The sequence below is a fragment of the Ranitomeya variabilis genome, chromosome 8 (genome assembly GCF_051348905.1).
Source record: "Ranitomeya variabilis isolate aRanVar5 chromosome 8, aRanVar5.hap1, whole genome shotgun sequence".
NCBI classification, from domain to species: Eukaryota; Metazoa; Chordata; class Amphibia; order Anura; family Dendrobatidae; genus Ranitomeya; species Ranitomeya variabilis.
Genome location: NC_135239.1, coordinates 153,810,878 through 153,825,368, shown reverse-complemented (window position 1 = coordinate 153,825,368; position 14,491 = coordinate 153,810,878). Strand labels below are relative to the sequence as shown.

The 14,491-nt window shown below is 45.0% G+C and overlaps 1 protein-coding gene across 1 annotated transcript in view; it reads left to right on the top strand.

Moving 5' to 3' along the window:
• Positions 1 to 14,491, top strand: part of LOC143787962 (cytochrome P450 2D15-like) — a 171,914-nt gene that overhangs the window by 83,476 nt on the left and 73,947 nt on the right. The window lies entirely within an intron of this gene.

Below are 14,491 nucleotides of genomic sequence, written 5' to 3'. Positions count from 1 at the left end.
ACCCGGAGGCGGCGGTGCCATGCGCGATGCATTATTGGTTGCTATGTTAATATGGATGCCTTAAAAACCGGGATCTTTCTGGGACACAACACGCACAATTTTTCTCCCCCTTGATAAAGCGGTACGCGAAACGTGCGTCGGGGCTTTCCGTGATCGAGGACAGGCATACTACATGGGTATGTGTTGGCTGCTGTATTAACTCTTCATGCATTTGCACTCTGCACTTTAGAGATATGGCTATCTTGCTATGCATGTTACCACGCTGATGGCTCTATATGCTAACATAACCCCAGAGCCTGAGTCATTCACCGCCTCTATCCTATTTTTGTGCATCATACTTGGGTAAAAATCCTTTCCTCTTATTTTGTATTTTGTTATGAATTTTGTAATAATTGCACTTTAATAAAATGTGTTACTTTTTTACTCTTCCTCTTCGAGTGGTGTGTTTTGATACTATGTATCTATTGTTTGGGTTAGTTTAGTTATATACAGCACTATTTAGCGGACCTCAAAAAAAAAATACATGCCACATACTTGGCAGTGTGGTATCTCCATGACAGCCCTCATATATCTGTGTGCTCCAAGTTTGGGCATTTTAGGCCAGTATTCCTTTCTTTTTCCTGTCTGTTGCTCTAGTTATATACAGCACTATTTACCAGACCTCCCCAAAATACAGGCCTCATATTTGGCAGTATGGTATCTCCGTGACAGGCCTCATATAACTGTGTGCTCCAAGTTTGGGCATTTTAGGCCGGTATTCCATTCTTTTTCCTGTCTGTTACTCTAGTTATATACAGCACTATTTTGCATTAAAAAATAAAAAATACAGGCCACATATTTGGCAGTGTGGTATCTCCTTGACACGCCTCATATCTGTGTGCTCCAAGTTTGGGCATTTTAAGCTGGTATTCTAGTGTTTTTCCTGTCTGTTACTCTGGTTATATACATTACTATTTTGCATAAAAAAATAAAAAATATAGGCCACATATTTGTCCGTGTGGTTTCTCCGGGACAGGCCTCATATATCTGTGCTAAAAATTTGACCATTTTAGGCCTAGATATTCTAGTGTTTTTGCTGTTTCCCTACTTATTGACACCAATTTAATAACCAAAGAAACATTTTTAACTACAGTCCAGATAGTTTAAAGTGTGGTTTTCCCTCACATGTATCACATACAAGTTCGCTCCCAATTCAGCCATTTGTAGAGAAAGCGTAAAATATTCTAGTCCATTTACAATGGACAAGGTGCATGGCAAGGGACGGGGTAGTGGACGTGATGGTGATGGTGCATGCCGAGGCCGTGGGAAAACTGAAATTGGGCCACCAAAAACACCCACATCTTCTCGCTGGACCTTAGTGTCCGAAGTTCTAGGGGACCGCAGCAAGACAGCACTATTGAAGCCAGAGCAGTGTGAAAAGATTATTGGTTGGATAGCGGATAATACTTCCAGTTACTTGGCCACCAGCACCAGCACCCTGTCTTCCACACGGTCAAGATGATTAGCCATGAATCTGGACCGCCTATTACTCATATATATAAGCACGGTGCGTAATCCAATGAGTAACTCAAAGTAGGTAATAGCAATTGGATATCTAAAACTTGACTTTTATTAAATCATGTTTAAAAATTCAAAAAAGATGCGACATATAAACACCAAAAGACAATATGGGACAGGGGACCCTAGTGAGGAAAGTGCCCTATGCCCTACACAGAAGGAAAAGACTCACAAATATACATATAATAAAATGACAGTACTGATTGTTCCCTGACTGGTATTATACCAAACCAGGCATGGTGCGAGTTTCCACTAATTGTATAGTGGGAAAATAAAGCCTATTTTTCTTTATGACCCTTTTTTCTCGTCCAAATTAAATCCTTTGTCCACCGCTCCTGATACCTGGTCCCCCTTTGCCCATATATCGGCAACCCCAAGCCAATGAGAACTTCAGTCAGTGTTAAGGGTTTTTGTGTTCGAGATAAAACTGTATCATGCCACATGGTGCACATAAAGAGCGCAGTATATTAAAAAATTCGTTCTTTATGAAATGTTCAGCCCATGTAGAAATGTCTGCTAGTATAGGTTCGGACATCTCTATAATACATGCGCTGCACTATTTGGATTATTGGAGCGCTGTTTTGCCCATCGGCGCACCATATGCATCCAATTATTTCGGTAAGGAGACAGTTAAACTATTGCGCACTTTGAGTGTCAGTCTTCCTAGAGGTGAACGCTTGGGTTCCACCTCTCTGGGATACTTGCGTCTCATCATAGGTACGAGTGCTCCGAATATACCGGAAGTAGATCCTTGAACTAAGGACGCGTCACACGCCAGGGGCGGAGCCTCTTAGACGCGCCAGAAGTATGAATCTATAAAACAGCACAGAATGGGAGAGACCGGCGATAGCGGCAAATGCAGGTTTTTATACTCCCCTGATGATTCCATAGGATGAAACGCGTCGGGAGACGCTGTCCATAGCTGGGGCTTCTATTCCGCTCACCACACTGGGAGACTCCAGACAGAGGGGAATCTCTCCAAATCTCCGATGAGATCCACCCATTAATTTGGGTTTTTTCTGTTATTATTATTATTATTATTATTATTATATATACTGGTTAAAGATGCTTGTCCAGCTAAAACAAGCTATACACATATACATACCAAGTCCAGTATTTGTTAACCCATTATAAAGGGATGCCCAGGAACTTTTGCTAAAAGGCCATAATGTTCCATTATTTAAAAAAAATGCTGGTTTGCAGTTTCTTTAGGATGTTGGTATAAGCTTGATGAAGCCTCACTGCTATGCTGCTATTGACAGTTACTGTTTGATAAGAAGGATGTTTATATGAATGGTGGAATAAGCCTCCTGATATAATTCCTTAGTGAATATAATTTCATAGTTGAATAGACCGGCATAGTGACAAATGCAGGCCTTATGATTCCTTTAAAAAGCCTACTGATATAATACTGTGGGCTGGAACTCAACATAATAATCTTTGTATGATTGGTTTTGCATATTGTGTACAAGTGCATTGCAAGGTTGGACACCAATCTGCACTGATATTCACAGGAAGGTATCAGTTCACTTTACTTTGTGCCCTATATGGATGATTGGGTTGGGATACAGTGCCCTTTGCTCATTAATTGGTAATTCTTTTCCCAAGGGTCATAAAGAAAAATAGGCGTTATTTTCCCACTATACAATTAGTGGAAACTCGCACCATCCCTGGTTTGGTATAATACCAGTTAGGGAACAATCAGTACTGTCATTTTATTATATGTATATTTGTGAGTCTTTTCCTTCTGTGTAGGGCATAGGGCACTTTCCTCACTAGGGTCCCCTGTCCCATATTGTCTTTTGGTGTTTATATGTCGCATCTTTTTTGAATTTTTAAACATGATTTAATAAAAGTCAAGTTTTAGATATCCAATTGCTATTACCTACAGCCTATTACTCACCTGATCCTTCTTCCATCCACCATGCTGAGTGCCCTGAGACAACTGATCCCACACTTGGACACTCTGAAGAGCTGTTCCCTTTTCCATTTATAGATTCGGACCTCTTGCCAGGTCCACTTGAAGTGGGGCAAGATGAGATTCCATGTAGTGATGACCAAATTTTTGAGCAGCCACGGTCACAAGAGGTGGACTATGATGAGACACAATTGCCAGAAAATCAGGAGGAGGACCAGGGTGGGGAAGTGGAAGATGAGGTGGTGGATGATCTAGTAACTGACCCAACCTGGCAGGAGGACATGCAGAGCAAGGACAGCAGCACACAGGGGCAGGGAGGCATAGCACCCCTTCAGGCAGAGAGAAGCAGTGTGGTGGCTGCAGACAGAAGGCAGGCAACCGTTTCCCGTAACACCAACATGACGGAAGTTGCCAGTCCAACTGTTGGACCACCACCAGCATGATCAGGCACATGGCAGCAAAGCAGCCGACTTTGTGGGCCCAACCCCAGGCTCCAGGAAGTGTCTGCGGGTGACACCACTGCTTCTTCCACTGTTGTGCATGCAAGCCAATCCCCTGTCCACGGTGCTTGCGAAGATGACTCCTGCCCTGCACCTGCCGTTACCCACACTCAAATAGCACCATCATCAGGCAAGTCCACATCCTTGTCCCAGCGCAGCCTTCAGTTGTCCATATCCCAGTCATTGGAACGCAAGTGGAAATAAGCAGCCAACGCCCCACAGGCCACACTGCTAAATTCACACATTTCTCATCTGCTTGCGCTGGTAATGTTGCCTTTTAGGCTCGTGGAGATGTAATCTTGCTGCAACCTGATGGCAGCGGCCGTCCCAAGGTACTCGGTCCCCAGCTGCCACTATTTCTCCTGCTGGGCCATCCCAGCATTACACAAGCACGTGTCCCACAACATTACCTGTGCCCTTAACAATGCAGTTAGTGGGAAAGTTCACCTAACCACAGACATGTGGACAAGTGCTTGTGGCCAGGGATGGTACAGCTCGCTGATGGCACACTGGGTTAACATAGTGGAATCCGGGACCCAGTCAGACCTTGGGATGGAACACGTACTCCAGCCGACAAGGATTGGGTACCCTATGTCAATCAGGGTTGCCTAAACAGTCTACAGCTCCTGCACCTCCTCCTCCTCTTCAGCCTCCATCTCTGAAATGAGCACATCACTCCCAAGCTGGATTCACTGCAGCACTGCCAAATCCAAGCGGCAACAGGTTGTGCTGAAGGTAATATGCTTAGGTGACAAACCGCACAATGCTGAACAGTTGTGGACAGCTCTGAAAGAGCAGGCAGATCTGTGGCTGACACCCTTGAATCTCCAGCCAGGCATGGTTGTGCGTGACAATTGCAGGAACCTAGTGGCGGCTCTGAGGCGAGGCGAACTGACACATGTACTATGTTTGGCCCATGTGCTTAACCTCGTTGTTCAACAGTTTCTAAAAAGCTACCCAGAACTGCCGGATCTGCTTGTGAAAGTACGCCGCCCGTATGCCCATTTTAGAAAGTCAGCTACAACTTCAGCCGCCCTTGCTGTGCTTCAGCAGCGATTGTAGCTTCTGGCTCACCGACTGGTGTGTGATGTACCCACATGCCCACGTGTTGGAACTCTACACTGCAGATTTTGGAAAGGATTTGTGAGCAGAAGAGGGCAATTGTTGAATAGCAGCATCAACAAGGCCATCGTTATTCAGTTCAGACTCCACACATAAGACCTCAAGAGTGGACATGGATGACAGACATATGTAACATCCTCCAAAACTTTTAGGAGTCCACCAAGATGGTGAGCGGCGATGATGCAATAATTAGCATCACCACTGCTTCTCTGCATTCCTAAAAGCTCTCTGCTCACAATGCAAGAAGATGCATTGCAGTCGGAGCAGGAGGACATGGAGCAAGGAACCATACAGGATGATTACACACAGCCCAGCCTTATATCATCCCAACATGGATTGTTTGACATTGAGGAAGAGGAGGAGGAGGAAAAATAGGAGCTACTTTCATGCGCTGTAGACGGTACTACAAGCGCATCTGTCATACCGTCTGTTCAGCGTGGATGACCTGATGTCAGGGAGGAAGAAGAGGAGGATACCTTGGTCAGTCGTCCTGTTTGTGAGCACACGGAAGGCTTGCCTGTTACCAGTCTGGTACGCATGGCTGATTTTATGTTGCGCTGCCTTTCCCGTGACCCTCGTATTATAAAAATTTTGGGTGACAGTCATTACTGGGTAGTTTCTCTTTTAGACCCACGCTACAAGGAGAACTTTCAATCTCATCTTCCAGAGGCAGACATGTGTACTAAAATGGTGCATTAACAGAGGGCCATTGTTGCAGAATTAGAAAAAAAATTCCTGTCTCAAAACGCTGACTGTAGACATAATAGTTTGTTGGACAACCAAGGAGTACAGGTGAGAGAGACTCAACTCCAATCCAGCAGAGGCAGGGGAACACTGGCAAAGTTCTTTGACAGTTTTCTCAGACCCTCTCATCGCTCTGGCCCTGAGGTGTGGGTTAATGTAACAAGTAATGGAATGTTTTCTAAGATGTTGAGGGAGTACCTTGCTGACCGTGCCAACATCCTCTGTGATTCCCCTGTGCCTTTTAACTATTGGGTATCCAAGCTGGACACATGGCATGAACTGGCTCTCTACGCCTTGGAGATCCTGGCCTGCTCTGCTGCTAGCGTTTTGTCAGAGCGGGGTTTAGTGCCGCTGGTGGAATTATCACAGATAAGCGCATTCGCCTGTCAACGGAAAATGCAGACAGGCCGACTCTTATAAAAATGAACAAGGGCTGGATTGGGCCAGACTTCCTTACACCACCAGATGATAGTGAAACTCAACCTCCAATACAGTGTCTTTTTGGGAGGTGTATTCCTATTCACCTCTTCACACCCACACATGGGTATACGCTTCCTGATTTTGGCTATTTGGTGTACTCCTTCTCCTTATCCTCATCATCCACCACCACTAAAACACCAGGGTGAACGTGTTCTATGCTGCTACAGCCAGTCAATTTTTTGACAAAGGTGTCTATGATCCCCATAAAAAAAATTTTTAAAATGTACCCCCATGGGAAAATGTTTGTCAGCCCATGCACTTAGTGTATGGGCTTTACAAGTATAGGAGACCTGCTCCTTTAAACTCTGAAGACCTTTTTCACAGGCCATGCTCCATGTCTCTTCCTTCACCACCCCTACATCACCAGGGTGACCATGTTCCGTGATGAAACAGCCACTACATTGCTTTGCAAGGGTGTTTAGGATGTTTGTAACAACAATTATTTACACAGTAGGTTGAGGTGTCCCCCCCAGGGGAAAATATTTTTCAGCCTATGCACTTATTGTATGGGTATTACAAGTCTAGGAGACCCGCTCCTTTAAATTGGGCCTATTTTTTAATAAGGCCTCCCTCCACGTCTCATCATCCACTGCCACTAGATCACCAGGGTTAATGTCTTCCGTGCTGCTACAGCCTCTCTAGATTTTTGCAAGGGTGTTTATGATGCCCGCAAATAAACTTTTTTTAAATTTACCCCCATGGGGAAATGTTTGTCAGCCCATACACTTAGTGTGTCGGCATTCCAAGTATAGGAGACCCGCTCCTTTAAATTGGGGTAATTTTTACGTCTCATCATCCACCGCCACTAGATCAATAGGGTTAACGTGTTCTGTGCTGCTACAGCCACTCCAGTTTTTTGCAAAGGTGTTTATGATGCCTGTAATAAAAATATTTACACAGAATGTTGATGTGTACCCCAAAAAATAGGCTAGGTATTGATATTGATAGGTAAAGGTCTTTATTATGCCAGGGATATCGGATAGTGGTACCAAAGTCCTACTTTGACCCTAATCGGTTCCTAATGGAACTGGAGGTTGACACCCTAAATTCGACATGGCGCCCCCACTCCACGTCGGCTGTCCCTCATGACCCTATGATGCCCTATCAACTACCCAAGCCCAAAACCCAACACCATGCACACAAAAACACTTGATCTGAGTAGTGTATCTCGTATTAACTTTCAGGAAAATAGAAGTGATAATACACTTCAGCCATTTGGTACAGACTAAAATGGAGTGATACTTATCTGCGTTTAAATAAGAAACTGTTCTTGGCTATACCCTTCAATCTGGGTTAGGATATATATAGGGCCTGATTAGCCACCAAAAACATCATGGAGGGATAGTGACCCCCAAAAAAACCGAAAGAAGTGGGGGGGGGGGGGGGGATCTATATGGAATCTCCTCCAATATAAATTACTTCTTTTGCCATTGAACAAAAACTTGGTTAAAGGTAAAATGCTAGTGTGCTTAAAGGCTGCAAATACTATAATGCCTTAGACCTATATACACAAGGCTTAAACAATGGCGCTTCCCATACCAATACTCAATCCAAGCAGAGAAAAGGAAGCATATGCCTGTAGTAAAATTTTGATCACTTTATTTACGATTAACCAAGTAATAAAATAATTTTTTATAAAAAATGAAGATACAAATGCAAAAATACAACCGCCCGATTAGGTTGCGTACCCCAATGTATTACATCAATTTCTCCATAAATAACCTATTATACCACTCAGATACCATATGCACAATAGTTACATGTGTGAACCTTATTGTGTGGGAATAAGTAACCTCTCACTGCCTGACTAGGATGTATATTTCCTTTTTTCTACTATAATGCCTTAATTGGCTCCCGCTCCATTATTGATTATCAGTGATCAAGATAATAATGCATAGCATGCTAAAGAAAATCATATTGTTTCCTCAATTTTGCTGGTCTCTTATGACAACAACACAGTGCAATGCCATAGTGCAACTGTCATAATGTTTTCTTAATTTAGCTGGTCGCTATTGACCTAAACATGCCGTAGTGGCATCATAGTGGATGTGGATGTTCCACATCCACTATGATGCCACTACAGCTTGCTCCTATTCATGGTCCCCTGTGTCAGGACTCTGAACATTTTTTTACCTTTTGTGCATTACTGCCCTTTTCCAAGATGGCGTCTTTGGTCTCATGTGCACTGTGTCTTCCTGCTATAAAACTCCACCCCAGCCTTCAGTCTGTGCTAGAGTATTCTGCCTTGCATCCAGCTCCTGACCTCTGATTACTCCCTGGCTATATACCTGCTCCTGTGAACCTGTGTGGAGATCCTGCTTCTCTGCTCTGAGTTCCTGCTGCATACACCAGTTCCTGTAATCCTCCTTCATCTGCTGCTTGTGTTTACTTCCATCTGCATTTGCTGGACATGTAAGCTGTTTCTGCTCTGCAAAAACCTGAGACTATTACCCAGGCCTCCCTCGTTGTGCTAAGATATTATTTGAACTGCCTTATAAGCATATCTATCTGTGTTTTGGACTAAGCAAGGACTTATTTGTGTCAAGTATCCTCAAGAATAATTGTGCTTCATAGACTTTCTGCGTGATTGCATTTTCCTCTGAAGTTTCCTATAGACTGCTGAGCTGCATTTGATATTTGCACCAAGTGTTGTGGACTTGAGTTTCTCTCTGCACCTGTTTGAATCACTGTGTGATAATATAGACTTTACCACTTATAAAACTGTGTCCTGTAGTTGTCTTGTTCTACGCAAAGAGTCTCCTGAGTTATCTCCTATAATTATTACACCCTGATGAGCCCTTACATTAGGAGGGGGCGAAACGCATAGGGACAAGGACATCGGGACAAACAACTTTATGCTATTCAGATAAGTGGGCTATTATGTTTTATCTAGCATGATACAGTGTTTTTTTTTTGTTTTTTTTTATGCGGGTTTTACCTGCTTAGCCGGGCAGCTGGCGTCGCTCTGTGCCTCCCCTTACGCTGCTCCCGTCGTCCTGTATGCCAGGTACCTCGGGACCCCCTCCAGGCCTTCCTGCGCCCCCGCGAGGGTAAAGCAGGCCTGGATCCCCAGCCGGGATCCTCCTGAGCTTCCCGGCTTCTTCCCCTCCATGCGGCTCGGCGTTCCGGAAGTGACGTCAGCGGTCGCGCGCGTCACTTCCGTTTTTTTCGTATGCTCCCTGAAGCCGGTACTTCCGGGTTTCGCCGGCCGGCGTGTTCGGAGCAATGGCGTCCCACACATGGATACCGGAGGGGGAGGGGGAGATTCGGCCGCTGGAGGCAGGTGCTGGGAGCGCTCTCCATAAAAACCTGCTGAACCACCACTGAGGTAAGACCAAAAATTCTTCAGTATGGACGGTTCCTTATGCCCTGCATCTGCAGAGCCCAGCGCTGCCCCTGCTACTGTGAGTATGCAGGGACGGGATCCGGGAGGTAGTTCCATTAGGGGGTTTAGCTCCTCACTCCTCTCTCCCTCTTTATTTCAGGGAGAAAGGTCTACCCCCAAAGCTAACTATAGGAAGAAGTGCCCGGTCTGTGCTGCTAAATTCCCTCCTAACTGGGATAAAAAACTCTGTCAGCCTTGCACTGACAAGATAATTAAAGCGGAGCAACCATCACTACTAGATGAAATTCGCTCTCTTGTTAAACAGGAGGTACAATCTTCCTTGGCAGCTTTCACACCTCCACCTCCGCCACCACACTCCCCAGCTAAGAAGAGGAAGATACAGGTCATTGAATCAGACTCTGATTCAGACCACTCTCAAACTTCATCTGTTGGCTGGGAAGATCCTGCATCCCCTAAGGCTGAGGTCAGGAAATACCTCTTTTCCTCAGAATATATCGGGGACCTAGTCTCTGCTGTACGTAACACGATGGGACTTGAAGAGGAACCTGTACCACAGTCCATACAGGATCATATGTTTGGTGGGCTCAGATCGGAGAAAAAGACAGGGTTCCCCATTCATGCTAATGTGATTAACATGATTGAGCAGGAATGGGAACTCCCTGAAAAGCGCCTTAGCATGTCTTCAGAGATGAAACATAGATTTCCTCTAGAGGGTGATTTTGTCAAACTAGACATTCCCAAAGTTGATGTGCAGGTTGCCAGAGTCGCCAAAAAAACGGCACTCCCCTTTGAGGACTCTTCGCAATTGAGAGATCCTATGGACAGGAAGATTGAGAGTCTCCTGAAGAAGTCTTGGGAATCCTCTACATCTGTCCTGAAGGCTAATATCGCCTCTACCTGCGTAGCCAGAGCCCTCTCCTGCTGGCTAGAAAAACTAGAGTCTCACATATCGCAGGGTACCCCTAGAGGTGAAATGTTGGATTCACTTCCTATACTGCTTAGAGCTACTGGGTTCCTGGCGGACGCTTCTCTGGAATCCGTTAGAGTCGCTGCCAGGTCTCTAGTACTCTCCAACTCTGCCAGACGGGCTCTCTGGCTCAAGCTATGGAGTGGCGATATCACCTCTAAAGCTAAATTGTGCGCCATTCCATTTAAAGGAGACTATGTGTTTGGCCCAGCATTAGACGACATTCTTGACAAAGCAACTGACAAGAAAAAAGCGCTCCCGGAGCAAAAACAACCGAAAAAACGTTTTTTTCGTGCCCCAATGTCGCAGCCCTCTCAACCGAGGGGTAAAGGCAAAACCGGCAGGTGGAGCTATGCAAAAGGGAGAGGGAAAAATATTTTTGTCCCTCAACAGCAGCAGCAGCAGCAGCAGCAGTCATCCCAACAAGATAAACAATGACTCCGACCCGGTGGGGGGAAGACTCTCAAAATATGTGGATCAGTGGGAAAACATCACCAATTCCCACTGGGTCCTCAATGTTATCAAGCAGGGCCTTTTGATCGAGTTAATTTCTCCCCCCCCTCAGGGTCTAAAAATTACTTCCCTTCCGGCAAGACATCACAATTTGTTAACATTGGGTCTCAGAAATCTTCTGAGATCAAACGTGATCTCCCCGGTTCCTCAGTCAGAACAGGGTCTAGGACATTATTCCCGTTTATTTCTGGTTCCCAAACCATCAGGGGAAGTTCGGATTATTATAAATTTAAAGGGTCTGAATCAGTACGTGAAATATCGAAGATTCAAGATGGAGTCTGTAAAATCAGCCATCCCTTTAATAAATCAACACTCCTTTATGGCAACTATAGATCTAAAGGATGCATATTTCCACATTCCTATCCACCCGAGACACAGAAAATACCTCAGGTTTGCGATACAGGGAAATCACCAGGTGGAGCACTATCAGTTCGGAGTCCTCCCATTCGGCATTTCATCAGCCCCGAGGGTGTTCTCCAAAGTAATGGCAGAGGCAGTGTCCTTTATCCGGAGACAAGGGGTTTGTGTAGTGCCCTATCTGGACGATCTGCTGATAGTAGCTCCCACCGAGGCAACCCTAATATCCCATGTGTCAGCTACATTGGAGATATTGAAGTCTCTGGGTTGGATTCCGAATATGAAGAAATCTCAGCTTCAACCCTCAAAAACCAGGAAGTTTTTAGGAGTAGTTCTGGACTCAATAAAACAAATGTCCTTTCTTCCAGACGATCACAGACTACCATTAGTAGTAAAGATCAGGAAATACAAGGAGATGAGATCTCCTACACTCCGAGAGGGAATGTCGCTGTTAGGCTCCATGACAGCATGCATTCAGTCGGTGGCTTGGGCTCAAGCCCACTCAAGAATTCTTCAAACCCATGTCTTAGACAATTGGGATGGTCGTCCCAGCTCACTGACCAGAAGGATTCGCACACCAGGTCGGGTGAAAGCATCCTTAACATGGTGGATGAGATCGAGAAATCTTCTCAGAGGTGTGAGTTGGGTTCAGTCCCCAATAACTACAATCAAGACAGATGCCAGCAAGAGGGGCTGGGGAGCCGTGATAAATCAGGTTCCTTATCAGGGTCTTTGGGACCAGACGATCAGAGGGAGATCTTCGAATTTCCGGGAACTCAAAGCGGTGGAAGAAGCTCTCTTGGCAGCAGATCATCAGATTTCTGGCCAACATGTTCTGATACACTCAGACAACATGACCACGGTGGCTCATATCAAACACCAGGGCGGTACAAAATTCGCCAGCTTAAAGAAGATCTCTGCTCGAATCTTTGCTTGGGCCGAAAATCACTTGCTTTCCCTGACAGCAACTCACCTGAATGGTACTGCCAATATTCAGGCAGATTATCTGAGCCAGCGAGACATCCACCCGGGCGAATGGAGTCTGGATCCTCAAATGTTCAATCTTTTAGTAAGCAGGTGGGGTCTCCCGGATGTCGACCTCTTTGCCTCCCATCAAAATGCAAAAGTCGAAACATTTTTTTCCCTGAACCCAACAGGCAATCCCAGAGCAGTGGATGCTCTAGTTCAAGATTGGCACTTTCATCTGGCCTACGCATTCCCACCAATCCCAATCCTTGCAAAGGTGCTGAGGAAAATTCGGATGGAAGGGACTCCAACTATTCTGATTGCTCCTTTTTGGCCCAAAAGAAGTTGGTTCAACTTGATCATCCAACTACAAGTGGACGGGCCGGTTATGTTACCAATAAAAGACAATCTCCTCTCTCAGGGGCCAGTTCTCCACTCAGACCCTCAGAAATGGAATTTAGCGGCATGGTTTCTGAAGCCCAGGTTTTGAGAGCAAAGGGGCTATCAATCCCTGTCATAGCCACCTTACAAAAATCCAGGAAGCCAGTAACAAACGCCATTTACAATAAAATTTGGAAAAAGTTTTCATCTTTTTGCCTACCTATTCTTCCAGACCCTCTCAGGCCGGATATACCTAAGATATTAGATTTCTTACAGAAAGGCTTGGAAATGGGCCTGAAACCCAGTACCCTGAAGGTCCAGATTTCTGCGCTCAGTTCTATGTTCAATCAAGATCTAGCAGGCCATCGCTGGATCAAAAGATTCATGACCTCAGCAGTCAGAATAAACCCTAGGCAACAAATCATAGTTCCTCCATGGGATCTTAACATTGTACTTCAAGGTCTTACGGGTCCACCCTTTGAACCTCTGTCTTCCTGCTCCCCACAAAATCTTGCTTACAAAACTGTTTTTTTGGTGGCTATAACTTCAGCCAGAAGAGTGGGTGAATTACAGGCCTTATCAATAAGAGAACCTTATTTACTGGTTAGAGATGACTCAATAATACTCCGTCTGGATCCTTCTTTCCTTCCTAAAGTGGTCTCTGAATTTCATCGTTCTCAAGAAATCGTTCTACCTACCTTTTGTAACAAACCTGCAAACTCAGAGGAAAGGAAATTTAACACTCTGGACGTTCGTCGTATCCTGCTTCATTACCTGGATCAAACTCGAGATCTTAGAATTGATCATAACCTTTTTGTCCATTCCTCAGGACAAAATAAGGGGAAAAAGGTAGCCAAAAATACCATTGCTACATGGATTAAAAAAGCTATAACAGAATCCTACCTTGCTCAAAACAAAATTCCTCCGGTAGGGATCAAGGCCCACTCAACCAGATCTACATCAGTTTCCTGGGCAGAAAGAGCAGGCGCATCTCCGGAGCAGATCTGCAGGGCAGCTACGTGGTCCTCACTTCACACCTTCTCCAAACATTATAGGTTGGATGTGTTATCCAATAAGGATTTGGTCTTCGGCCGCAAGGTTCTTCAGGCCGTTGTCCCTCCCTAGTATCAAATTAGTTGGTATTCCTCCATATGCCGTCGTGGAAGGTGACTAGAGAAAATAGAATTATTCTTACCGTTAATTCGGTTTCTAGGAACCTTCCACGACGGCGCTAATTCCCTCCCTCTATATATTCCTGGATTAATTCTGGGATTCAGAAGGTAAACCGATGCTATGGTCTCAGTTGTAAGTCACTGGCAAGTGGGAGGTGGGAGGTCCTTTTAACCTCTCTGTGTTTCCTGTTCCCCATTAGGGCAAAGAGACAACCTCCGTATGCCGTCGTGGAAGGTTCCTAGAAACCGAATTAACGGTAAGAATAATTCTATTTTTGTTCAATGGCAAAAGAAGTCATTTATATTGGAGGAGATTCCACATAAATCTCCCCCCTTCTTTCTGTTTTTTTTGGGTCATTATCCCTCCATGATGTTTTCGGTGGCTAATCAGGCTCTATATATATCCTAACCCAGATTGGAGGGTATTGCCAAGAATAGTTTCTTATTTAAACGCAAATAAGGAAGTAT